Genomic DNA, 12,339 nt, shown 5'->3' on the forward strand with positions numbered 1-12,339 from the left:
CCCCCCCCCCGCGAGCGAGCCCCTCAAACGTTTGAATCCAGTCAGCCCGCACAGCTCTTCCGACCAGCCCTGGCAGCCCCAGCCGGCCTCGTCTTCCCCCACAGTCTTTCCTGGCCAAAACCTCCAGTTTTCTGCATATCATGACCCCAGCCTTTCCTCCTCGACGTCTCCCAGAAAACGAGCTGGCCCAAGCTTCTCCCCCAAGTTATCCAGCTGTCCCCAAAAACCCCCACAAATCCAACTTCCCTTAGATACTCCTCCCATTGCTCCCCCCATCTCCACTCTGCCAGTTCCCAGACGCCCCCACCTTCCACACAAACCCATCTTCCTCCCCACACAGCACCCACCACCTTCCCTGGTGCCCTTCAGCATACACCCACCTGTCACAGCTGACAAATTTTGTGCAGCTCCACGTCCTGCCCCTACCACTGTTTGAGGGAGAGTACATTGACTTTAAGATGAAGCCAGGGCTATGGTCATACACAAATTACTTGTAAATGTGCAATTTACTTAATGAGCCATACCACATATTTGTAAGTTGCATAAAATGTCACACCTGGAACACACCACTTGCCAGTTATGCCTTTTCTGTGCCTCAGTTTCCACATCTGTAAAATATTCTGATTAATAATTACCTCATAGGAGGAATTAATGTTTGTACAGTATTTTGAGATCCTTGGATAAACGCTGCTGAAGAACAGCAAATGCTTAGTATTATAATGTTATTGTTGTCTGGTTATTACCAATTGTCAACAACCAGCCAATTCAAAGACCTAATTCTGCAATCCATATTCAGGCAAAACTTGACTTCAATAGGGAGGTTTTTTTGCTGTGTGCAGACTCCACAATCAGGTTCCTGAGCTAAAGGGAGAATTTTGGTTTTGGAAGGACTGAAGATCCGGTCCCAGATGAGGACTTTGATATTCAAGTGCTGCCATCTGTTGGTGGCCAAAACTAAAGGTATGTATTGCAACTATTTTCAGAACTCAGAGTAACAGCCGTGTTAGTCTGTATTCGCAAAAAGAAAAGGAGTACTTGTGGCACCTTAGAGACTAACCAATTTATCTGAGCATAAGCTTTCGTGAGCTACAGCTCACTTCATCGGGAAGCGAGCTGTAGCTCACGAAAGCTTATGCTCAAATAAATTGGTTAGTCTCTAAGGTGCCACAAGTACTCCTTTTCTATTTTCAGAACTGAGATTTAAGATATAGTCAGTCTCTGAACTGTAATTAAAGTAAATCCAATGCGCAGGGAAAGGGGGCAATTATTCCATTGATTCAAAAATTGATACCTTTCCCCCTTGCTAATGTAATGGTGAGACTTCCCACTGTTGACCTTTTTGTAAACAACTGGACAATAATTTAAAAGAAATAACTGACTTCTGGTGCACTCTAGCCAAACACAGATCTCTGCAGAGAAAATTGACTTATCATTGCATTTGATTCTTGTGCTACTTCTCATTTTTAGAATTCCTCCAAATCTTGCTTTTTTTTTTTTTTCCAGAATGAGACATGTATTGGTGAGAAATTTGATTTTGAAAAGGTACTGTAATTACTGTGAATCTTCATCCATAAATAAACCTGAGCACATGATCTGAGGGGAAATGCCTGAGATGCCCAGTTAGATCTGTTTTTTATTAATAGAACATGTTTTAAAGGGGAGAATGCTTCTCTTTTCTTTCCCAGACAGGTTTGATTAAGACCACAATTCTGTCTTAATTCCAACAATCAAGGATGAAAATAATCATTAGATTCTCCAATGCGTCAGCTTTATGGTGTAGTGGAAATTCCACTCTGAGTCAAAGCTTTCCTACTGTAAATTGCATTCATAAGAGCACCTTGCCATGGTAAGCCAAAGACTATTCTAGTTCCACTAAACTGTTTACACTTCAGAATCTGAGTTATATATGTTCACTTGAATAATTGTTAGATTAATTGATTTTGACATTTTCTCTTCTAACAGCAGAGAGAAGATGACTATATAGAGAATATGAAGCGTAGTTGTAGCCGTGTCAGTCCCAGGATATTAGAGAGACAAGGTGGGTGAGGGAATATCTTTTATGGGATCTTTTATTTGTTAGTGAGAGAAAGAAGCTTTCGAGCTACACAGAGACCTGAAGAAGAGCTCTGTATATCTTGGAAGCTTGTCTCTCTCAGAAACATAAGTTCATTCAGTAAAAGATATTACCTCATCCACCTTGTATCTTTAAATAGAGAATACATGCTTTACTGCTGTCTATAACCCTAGCAGGTGAATGCTAGGTTGTTCCTGCCTCCCACTCTGCTTCCTAGATTCTAGGATACTAGAGTGGTTAAATGACATATTGGCTCAGCACTTGCACTGTTTTGGGGATGTGTGTTTATTGAAAAATCCACAGAAGAAATGTGGGGAAAAGCTCCAAGTGTATTTTTCTGAAATGTCACAAGAGTGTATAAACTCCACACCAGGCTAGAACAGGCAGAGTTTATTGGTTTGGCCTTCAGACAGGTACTGCACGTGGCTCCACCCTGCAAAACCTGCCAGAAATGTCAAACCTGGAGGAAGGGCTGTCTAGCTAAAAGAATTTATTTTAAGAATTTATTCTAAAAAAAATAATCTGGAGGGTGACAGAAAATAAAAGGGAGTAAACAGGCCTCACAAAGTTGGCCGCACTTGCGAAAGCAGAGATCTTTTTCTTTTAAGTTTAGATGAAACTGGGCCCAGTGAACCTAAGAATTCCTGCGTAGGAGGAAGGAAGGAAGGAAAAAGTCAGGCTATTTACACAACTCATCCATTTGATAAATTGAACAAAAGGCTGGTCTTATGTGAGAGAAGGAAAAGCCCATAGGCTACCTGGCTGCAGCTGGTGCTCTCCCACCCCAGCTCTCCGCACACACTCTAACTGGAGTTTACAAACTATTTGGAAATCTCATGAAGGAGAGACTCCTCATACCTCACTGAGGGAAAGACAAGATAGAGGAAAGAGCTAATGAGATCATTTTTGGTTTCTCTGAACGTGACTCTAGTCCAGCCTGCCTGGAAGTGTATATTGGGAGAGGAAGTGTGGCGTTTTTTGATAACTGTATTTGGAATATTATTCTGATCAAAGAGTTGCTTTTCTTATCTGTGCTCTGTGATGTATCTTCTGTTTGCCTTGTGTTGGGGACACTTGGTTTTATCCTTCCATATGACTCCCAGGCGGTGAAGAGCTCTGTGTAAGTGCGAAAGCTAGTCTCTCTCAATACCAGAACCCACCTTATCTCTTTAGTTCTTTCTTTAGTTATTGTTCAGGGGTTGCACTGGGCATAGGGAATTGGTGTTTCTCACCCATCTTATTCTCTGTTAAAGTCTTCAGTCTTCTGAGTGTCCTTGTTGCTTGCAGCATAGGTGGGGACAGGAGAAAGGCCCATCATGTGGCCACTGTGTTCTGTTTTATACCCTTAGTCCATGTGCTTTGAGAACACAAGTCCAGGCATATCTGGTGGGCATTGCTGAGTCCCCAAGCAAGGCTGAGCAATTCCCCTGGTGTGGCCTTGTGCAGGCGAATCATTGCATTGTAGCTCCCTTGCTGGACAATGGCTGGTGATTACTATTCAGCACCCCCTCTGGGTGTTGGTTACCTCCCTTGTCATTGTCTCTGGAGAGCTAGTGTCTGAGTACTTCCCAAATCCACAGCATATTTTCGTGGCAACCATACCACACATTCTCATAACTTCATATACACTAATGATATACATATTTAGATAGAACAGTGACTTTCAGCCAATCATAACCTTTTCCCTGATACCTCACATGGCACGCTTTATATTCAATATCACAGTTATATACAAATGAGGAATATGGGGGTTACAAGACCCTCCCCCAAGGTATAATATGTCACAATCTGCTCAATGTGCAATGTCAGTCAAAAAAGCTAACAGAATGTTAGGAACCATTAGGAAAGGGATAGCTATTAGGACAAAAATATCATAATGCCACTATATGCATTCATGGTACGCACACAACTTGAATATGGAGTGCAGTTCTGGTTGCCCCATCTCAGAAAAGATACTGGAATTGGAAAAGTCACCAAGAGAGCAAAAAGACATCATTAAGGGTATGGAACAATTTCTGTATGAGAAGAGATTAAAAAAACAGACTGTTCAGCTTTAAAAAGAGATAACTAAGGGGCTAGGGGTATGATAGAGGTCTATAAAGTTATGAATGGTGTGGTGAATGTGAATAAGGAAGTCTTATTTACCCCTTCAATTAACGAAAGAGCCAGGGGGTCACCCAAAGAAATTAATAGGCAGCAAAACACACATAAGGCAATATTTCTTCACACAACACACATCAACCGTTGGAGCTTATTGCAAGGGAATGCTGTGAAGGATAAAAGTGGGTTAAAAAAAGAACTGGACATGTTCATGGAGGGTAGGTACATAAATGGTTATTAGCCAAGATGGTCATAAACACAACCTTCAGAGTAACAGCCGTGTTAGTCTGTATTCGCAAAAAGAAAAGGAGTACTTGTGGCACCTTAGAGACTAACAAATTTATTTGAGCATGAGCTTTCGTGAGCTACAGCTCACTTCATCGGATGCTGTAGCTCACAAAAGCTCATGCTCAAATAAATTGGTTAGTCTCTAAGGTGCCACAAGTACTCCTTTTCTTTTTATAAACACAACCTCATTGTCTGGATGTCCCTAAACCTCTAACTGCCAGAAGCTGGGACTGGATGATGGGATGGATCACTCAGTAATTACCCTGTTCTGTTCATTCTCTCTGAAGCAACTGACACCAGTCACTGTCACAAGACAGGATATGGGCTAGATGGACCATTGGTCTGGTCCAATAAGGCAGTGCTTATGAGTTGGTTCAACCAAGCCCTGTCCACTTAAGATGCCCCAAAGTCATCACTCTCAGCAAATTGTACAGAATCATTATCATTTCTTTTCTTGCATGCTCTGCATACAAATGACATCAGCTGTTCATTGGCTCTCTATCTTGTGTGATTTGATCAGCAGTGAAATAGTTGGCAGTGTTGACAATTAAGTCATTAAGCTTCAGAGTCAGGGTAGTCAGTTGACAAAGACTTCCTGAAGAATTGGGGAAAAATAAACCCCGTCCCATTAAGGACTAGGTGCCACAGTCCTTCCCCAAGGATCTTCAGGGCTGTCAGTAAATTCCATAATACATTTTTTTGTGATTTTCAAGACTCACCTACCCCCAGTAACAGTTTGTAGTACTGAAACAAACATGCAAATTAAGGACCCAATCACCCCCTATTGCTTTATGCAATATCTGGACAACCCCTTCTGATATCACAATGTTAGCAAGAGGCCTGCAAGACTATTACTGCAAACCACTGGAAGGTACATAATTCAGGTAACTTGCTGTTTATTATTCAGATTGACTGCATCTTAATTTAGTGTTGAAGGGCAATCCACAGCACACCTCCTGCTACTAAGACCTGTCCATACTTGGAGCAAAAACTGAGATCTACAAGCACTTTCTAAGCAACGCTATGCTTGACAACTGTTTTTAACTCAGAGCCAACACAGTTTTAGCATGGTTTCAGCTTATAACGCTTATACAAGGTTCTAAGACAAGGCTCAGCCTTAACACAAATTAGTTTTACAACAAGACCTCCCAGCAGCATTAAAATAATCATTCAGACAGCAACTCTGCCAACCAGATGTAAGCAGGGGAATGTCAGGGCAGTTCACAGTCTGTTCCTTGTAAGTCCCAGGCCTCCTTCTCAGGCTCTGGCTGTGCTGCAGGGATGCTGCGGGTCAGACACTCGCTCTGGTGGTGGCCACAGGCTCTAGATAGCAGGGCCCTTCTTCCCAGCTTTGCCCCTGCCCTGTCAGAGTTACCAATCCTTCTTCAAGTCTGGCCTGCAGAGCATCCTGGCTGAGGCATCTCCCTGTGTTGGGCCCACTGCCCAAGGTCCCCCCTCGCTCTCCCCAGCTGCTCATGACACCTGGCTCTGTACTGCTCCAGTCCCAGCCCCACTCTGTCTTAGCTCCAGCTCCACTCTACCTTAGCACAGCTGCTGCTCTGCCTCCAGCTCCCTGGGCTGCTTCTCTGGCCCCTCTGGCTCTGGATGCTACAGCTCTGCTCCCAGGACAGGTCTGCTCTGCAGGCTGCTTCTGTGACTCTGCTCCCAGCACTGACCTGCTTCGTGGGCTGCTTTTCTGGCCGCTCTGGTTGCTGCAGCTCTGCTCCCAGGGCAAGTCTGCTCTCTCTGGGCTGGGCTGGGCTGTGCCTCTGGCTTTGAGGCTGCAGCTCTGCTCCCACAACAAGGGCTGCTCTCTCTGTTTCTGGCACAGCTCTGCTCCCCAGCTAAACTCAGGCCCCTGCTTTCTCCTTAGCTCGGCCCCACCCTGTCTGACCCAGGCAATTCCAGCTTACAGGGAGGACAGGACCTCCCTGGCCTCCTGACTCCCTGATTAGCCTGCCCGCCCTGTCATTCAGGCTGACCTAGACCATTGGCCTCTCCTCATTGTTCCTGGGGACTGTCAGTCTCAGGGTCCTGATTCCCCATCGACACTTCCCTTTGAGTACTGGGAGCTAGCAACTGAAACACCCCCACTGAATGTCAGTAAGGGGGCAACAGTCCCCTTACACAGACACCAACAAAAAAGTTCCTTTTCACTTCTTCATTTTTGGCAGTATACTCTCAAGCCTTCCCCCCCCCCCCCCCAAAAGCAATACAACTACTATGTTCACCAAAACTTTGTTGAATGAGTTGCCCCCACCACTGGTGCTGTCAGCAGGGTTCTACCACAGTATTTAAATAGAATTGCAACACTAGAGTGGCTACAAACTGTTCTACAACTCTATTTGACTGAAGCCAAACTGGTTTGAAATGCTTCTGTATGCCCTGTGGGAATTGAGCCTAAATGAGCTCATGTCTGACCTCCATCCAAATAACTGCATGAGGCATATAATGCTGGCTGCAATTTCTGCAGGGGAAAGTCTGATGGAGAATCAAAGCATTTAATTGTGTCCAACTAGTAAAATGTCATTATGTTAAATTTGGTCAGTTACATGACAACATTAGTCTATCCATTTGAATTAGGGTTTCAGTTTTCTTTCTTAGCCTTGATTTAAAACAGATTTCAGTAAATGTCACAGTGGAGAAATATATGTGGAATTACATTCCTTTCTGCTGCGTCTGTTTAAAGAAAAAAAGGCCAAAATAATGCCTCCTACCCAGGCGTTAGAACTTCATTCTAACATACCTTCATCTTGCATTAAAAGATATCAGCTTATCTTGACAACTGGCAAGGAGGTTTCTCATACTTACTGTGTTAAATACCTATAGTAAACATTGTCTTTAAATTCACACAACTCAATATAACTACCAGCTTATCTGTCCCTTTATAGAGTATCACCTGTTCTTGAATTTGGATGATCTTTTTCCCTTTGCTGGGGGTTTGGCTTGGCTTTATCTTACAACTGCATTATCTGCAATGGTGTCAGAGTTTACCAGTCATTAATTTTACTTCTTTCATCCCTTGTCAGTGCTACATTTATTTCTCATGTCATCAGACTTCACAGGTCAAACAAGATTTCCCTTTTGCTCCTCCTGCTCCCAAAGCACTCTCACAGATTAGTCCTTCACTTAGGAAGTTAAATGTGTTTGTATTAGTATTAGACTGTGGTATTAAACCATAGGTATGTGCAAAAAGAAAAGGAGTACTTGTGGCACCTTAGAGACTAACCAATTTATTTGAGCATAAGCTTTCGTGAGCTACAGCTCACTTCATCGGATGCATACTGTGGAAAGTGTAGAAGATCTTTTTATACACACAAATAATGAAAAAATACTTCCCCCACCCACTCTCCTGCTGGTAATAGCTTATCTAAAGTGACCACTCTCCTCACAGTGTGCATGACAATCAAGTTGGGCCATTTCCAGCACAAATCCAGGGTTTAACAAGAACGTCTGGGGGGAAGGTAGGAAAAAACAAGGGGAAATAGGTCACCTTGCATAATGACTTAGCCACTCCCAGTCTCTATTCAAGCCTAAGTTAATTGTATCCAATTTGCAAATGAATTCCAATTCAACAGTTTCTCGCTTGAGTCTGGATTTGAAGTTTTTTTGTTGTAATATCGCAACTTTCATGTCTGTAATCGCGTGACCAGAGGGATTGAAGTGTTCTCCGACTGGTTTATGAATGTTATAATTCTTGACATCTGATTTGTGTCCATTTATTCTTTTACGTAGAGACTGTCCGGTTTGACCAATGTACATGGCAGAGGGGCATTGCTGGCACATGATGGCATATATCACATTGGTGGATGTGCAGGGGAACGAGCCTCTGATAGTGTGGCTGATATTATTAGGCCCTGTGATGGTGTCCCCTGAATAGATATGTGGGCACAGTTGGCAACGGGCTTTGTTGCAAGGATAGGTTCCTGGGTTAGTGGTTCTGTTGTGTGGTGTGTGGTTGCTGGTGAGTATTTGCTTCAGGTTGGGGGGCTGTCTGTAGGCAAAGACTGGCCTGTCTCCCAAGATTTGTGAGAGTGTTGGGTCATCCTTCAGGATAGGTTGTAGATCCTTAATAATGCGTTGGAGGGGTTTTAGTTGGGGGCTGAAGGTGACAGCTAGTGGCATTCTGTTATTTTCTTTGATAGGTATGTGCTTTGCTGAACTGAAAATAATTGGAATAGAGTGGGATCTACAAAGGTACTTTGGTAAAGGTAAAGCCCAGCTTTAGGCACCTAAGTCTTGAGTTTAGGCTTATAAATCCCAGTTTTGGCTCCACTGCAATCCACAAAACTCCCACTGAACCATGTAGGTGCCTAAACTCACTCAGTGCCCAAGTTTTCAGGGTAAATGTTCCCGATGCCTATGTTTCTGCCTCTGAGCATGCATACTGCTGCCTCCTTCTAGATGTTTGGACACCTATCTCCCACCTACACTCCAGAGAGAATCATGAAATAGCAGATAGGTGTTCGGCTGCTCATCTTGTGTGTGTGGTCCAATCCAACAGGAGCCCTTTGAGCATACCCCTGGATTGGGTCCTTTTCAAAATCTTGCAAGAGGTGGTGGCCCACCTTATAACTTGTAGCTCAGTGGTTAGAGCACTTGCCTGGAATGTGGAGACTCAGGTTTAATTCCGCTCCCTCTGGTAGAGAGAGAGAAAAGATTTGAGGAGGGGTCTCCCACCTCTTAGGAGAGTACTTTAATCATTGAGCTATGGGATAGTTTGATGTGGATCACATCACCCTCAATCTCTCTGTTGAAGCTGTTCCACTGTGGATAAATAATGAAGGAGTGATTGGAGCAGGGGGATTGGACCCAGGGTCTTCCACCTTCCATGTGGGTGCCCTAACAACTGAACTATAGAATCATTCTCTCTCTCTCTCTTTTTCCTTTTTGTACTTTGTGTTAGATGGAATCCTGTGGGTGAGAGAGAATGGGTTATCAAAAGGAGATGAAGAACTTGTACATTTCATCAACTGTGGGGTTGGCAGCGTAAAGGTGTGTGTGTTACTTCAGCACTGCTGAAAGAGGGCAGAATTAAGGTTGCATGGCATGGGTAGCGTGTGAGTCGTCCGTTTGGGGAGGCTAGCCCCACCCCACCCTTCTGCCCGAGGCCCTGCCACCCTTCCGCCCCCCCTCCTCCCCTACTGAAGCCCCAAGGGCCCTCACCCGCAGCTGCTGGCCCCACTGCCCCAGTCCCCCCCGAGCACCGGGCACTGTGGCCCCAGCCCCGGAGTGCTGGGCAGCCCTAATGCTCGGTGACCTAAGCATCAGGCGGGCAGCCCCAGAGCTCCCAGCCCTGAAGTGCCGGGTGGCACGTTCCCAGTGCCTGGGGGCTCCCCCCAGTGCTGGGCAGCCCCAGCCACCCCAAGTTCTGGTTGCAGGCTGGCCTGCCCTAGTCCCAGCCCATTTCCAGGAAGAGGAGCAGCCTGCCTGGCCTGGGACCAAGGGGGAAGCAGTAAGCAGGAGGGGGCCTCGGGGCGGAGAATAGGCAGGGCCACATGGGGCTGTTTGGGGAGGCTTAAGGCCTGTGATACCTGCCTTTCATGTTGCATGGACAAACTTAACTACATTTATTGGTTTTCAGACGTTTGAGTTTTACTCAGCTCAGCATTCTGCAAGAGGGCGACATACTGCCAAGCAACCTTAACTCTATGTTAATTTGGATTTTTTTTTTACGTACCATGTCCCACAATTTGCATACTGAGCCAGCCAACACTACCTCACATGCCCACAATACACCAGCTTTGCCTCACCAGCCCTGATTCTTCACTCCTCCCCAGCCATGCCCTTGACCCATTCACTGAGTTCCCCCTCCACCTGGCCCCCCTCTCTTCTACTTTATCCAACCTCCACCACCGCCTGCAAGCAGGGAACATATCTCCTTGAACATTTCACTCCCTGGTATACAAACATTTCTATTCCTGTTACTTCCCCTTCCACCTGATCGCCCCTCCCCATAACCTGACTGACATGCAGTACCTGGAGCAAAGGCCAATTATGTTACAGTGGAACAGTGTTTCTGGTTGTGTTTTAGAATAGGTGGGAGGGTAGAGTGTGTAGCAGAAATCACAGACAGGGTTTCTGTTCCAAAATATTGAGTATTTTGTGTTTGACAGAAAGATCCTCTGCCCCCTGTCCAATAGATATACCCCATCTCCGAGAGTTTATAATGTTTCTATGGCCTACAGTATACATTTTCTGGTCAGCCATGAACCTCCAGTTTCCCAAAGAATGTTCTTCCAACACATATTAATAACTTTTATATTTTTGCTGCAGTAATTATTCAGATGCTCAGCCAAATCAGAGAAAACTAAAACAGCTCCTGGACACAAATCTCTGATGCTGTTCAACTCTGACCTCATAGATTATATGACATGTACATCAGGAATTAGGCCCAGATAATTTCTGCCTGAGTGAATCACCACAGTGTCTGGCAGATCACAAACCTCTTAAGTCACCAGGTAGATGCTGCAGAATGGGCAAAACATGATGCCAATGCAGGCCACCTGTCTTCACTCAAATCAGCCTGTAATCAGCAGCTCCCATATCCTGGTATTCTCCTTGCTCTCCTGCAATCTTTCAAGGAATCGCCCAGCATCCACACCATGGCAAGCTTGGCAGCACATGGATTTCTTTTCCCTCAGCAGTCAAGGTACCTGCATTGTCATTCCAAACTTCTGCACTGTGTTTGGATACACCACATTAACCTCCCACAAGATCAGGAAGTAGCTGTTAGGATATATTCAGGCCTGTCTGTAAAGGCCTATACACTAAGAATTTAGGTGTATTCTTATCACTTGGCTAGTTAGGGGTATAAAAGAAAGAATCAAAATCACTGTCTGCCGGTGTAAGGTCCTTCTCTTACTGTGACAATCTGAGGCCCTGTGCTTAGGCTAAGATCTTTGGCTAAGCAGCAGACGCAGCCATAAGCTGGGAAGCGAACAGTCACATCCTCACATTCCAAACTAGTCACATTGAAATAAGGTGCTATTGGGCTGTTAGGAATACAGTCCTGTCCTGATAGTGCCTATCACCTCCAGAGAAAGGGAAGTGCCTAGAAGATATAAAAGGAAACTTAGTTTGATAGGTTTCAGAGTAACAGCTGTGTTAGTCTGTATTCGCAAAAAGAAAAGGAGTACTTGAGGCACCTTAGAGACTAACCAATTTATCTGAGCATAAACTGAGCTGTAGCTCACGAACGCTTATGCTCAAATAAATTAGTTAGTCTCTAAGGTGCCACAAGTACTCCTTTAGTTTGATAGCATCCTGTCTGGCAAGAACTCACTTATCAATAGCTGGAATGTGAAATCCTCATTTCTTTGTTGTTCTATCATTGTAGTCCCCATTTCCCTATTGTTTGTCTGTATAATCTCTGTCTGGTTCTGTGATTGTTTCTGTCTACTGTATAATTAATTTTGCTGGGTGTAAACTAATTAAGGTGGTGGGATATAATTGGTTACATAATCATGTTACAATATGTTAGGATTGGTTAGTTACATTTCAGGAAAATGATTGGTTAAGGTATAGCTAAGCAGAACTAAAATTTTACTATATAATCTGCAGTCATCAGGAAGTGAGTGGGGGTGGGGAAATTGGAATCATGTTTGGCTAAGGGCAGGAATGGGAACAGGGACACAGGTGTAAGGCTCTGTGGTGTCAGAGCTGGGAAGGGGGACACTAAGGAAGGAAACTGGAATCATGCTTGCTGGAAGTTCACCCCAATAAACATGGAATTTTTTGCACCTTTGGACTTCGGGTATTGTTGCTCTCTGTTCATGCGAGAAGGACCAGGGAAGTAAGTGGGCGAAAGAATAAGACCCCTAACGGTAGCCACTTGACACCCCTGGCTCCCCAGGGGTTAATAAAATACAGATTTT

This window comes from Lepidochelys kempii, chromosome 3 (assembly GCF_965140265.1).
Source record: "Lepidochelys kempii isolate rLepKem1 chromosome 3, rLepKem1.hap2, whole genome shotgun sequence".
In the NCBI taxonomy this organism is placed as follows: Eukaryota; Metazoa; Chordata; order Testudines; family Cheloniidae; genus Lepidochelys; species Lepidochelys kempii.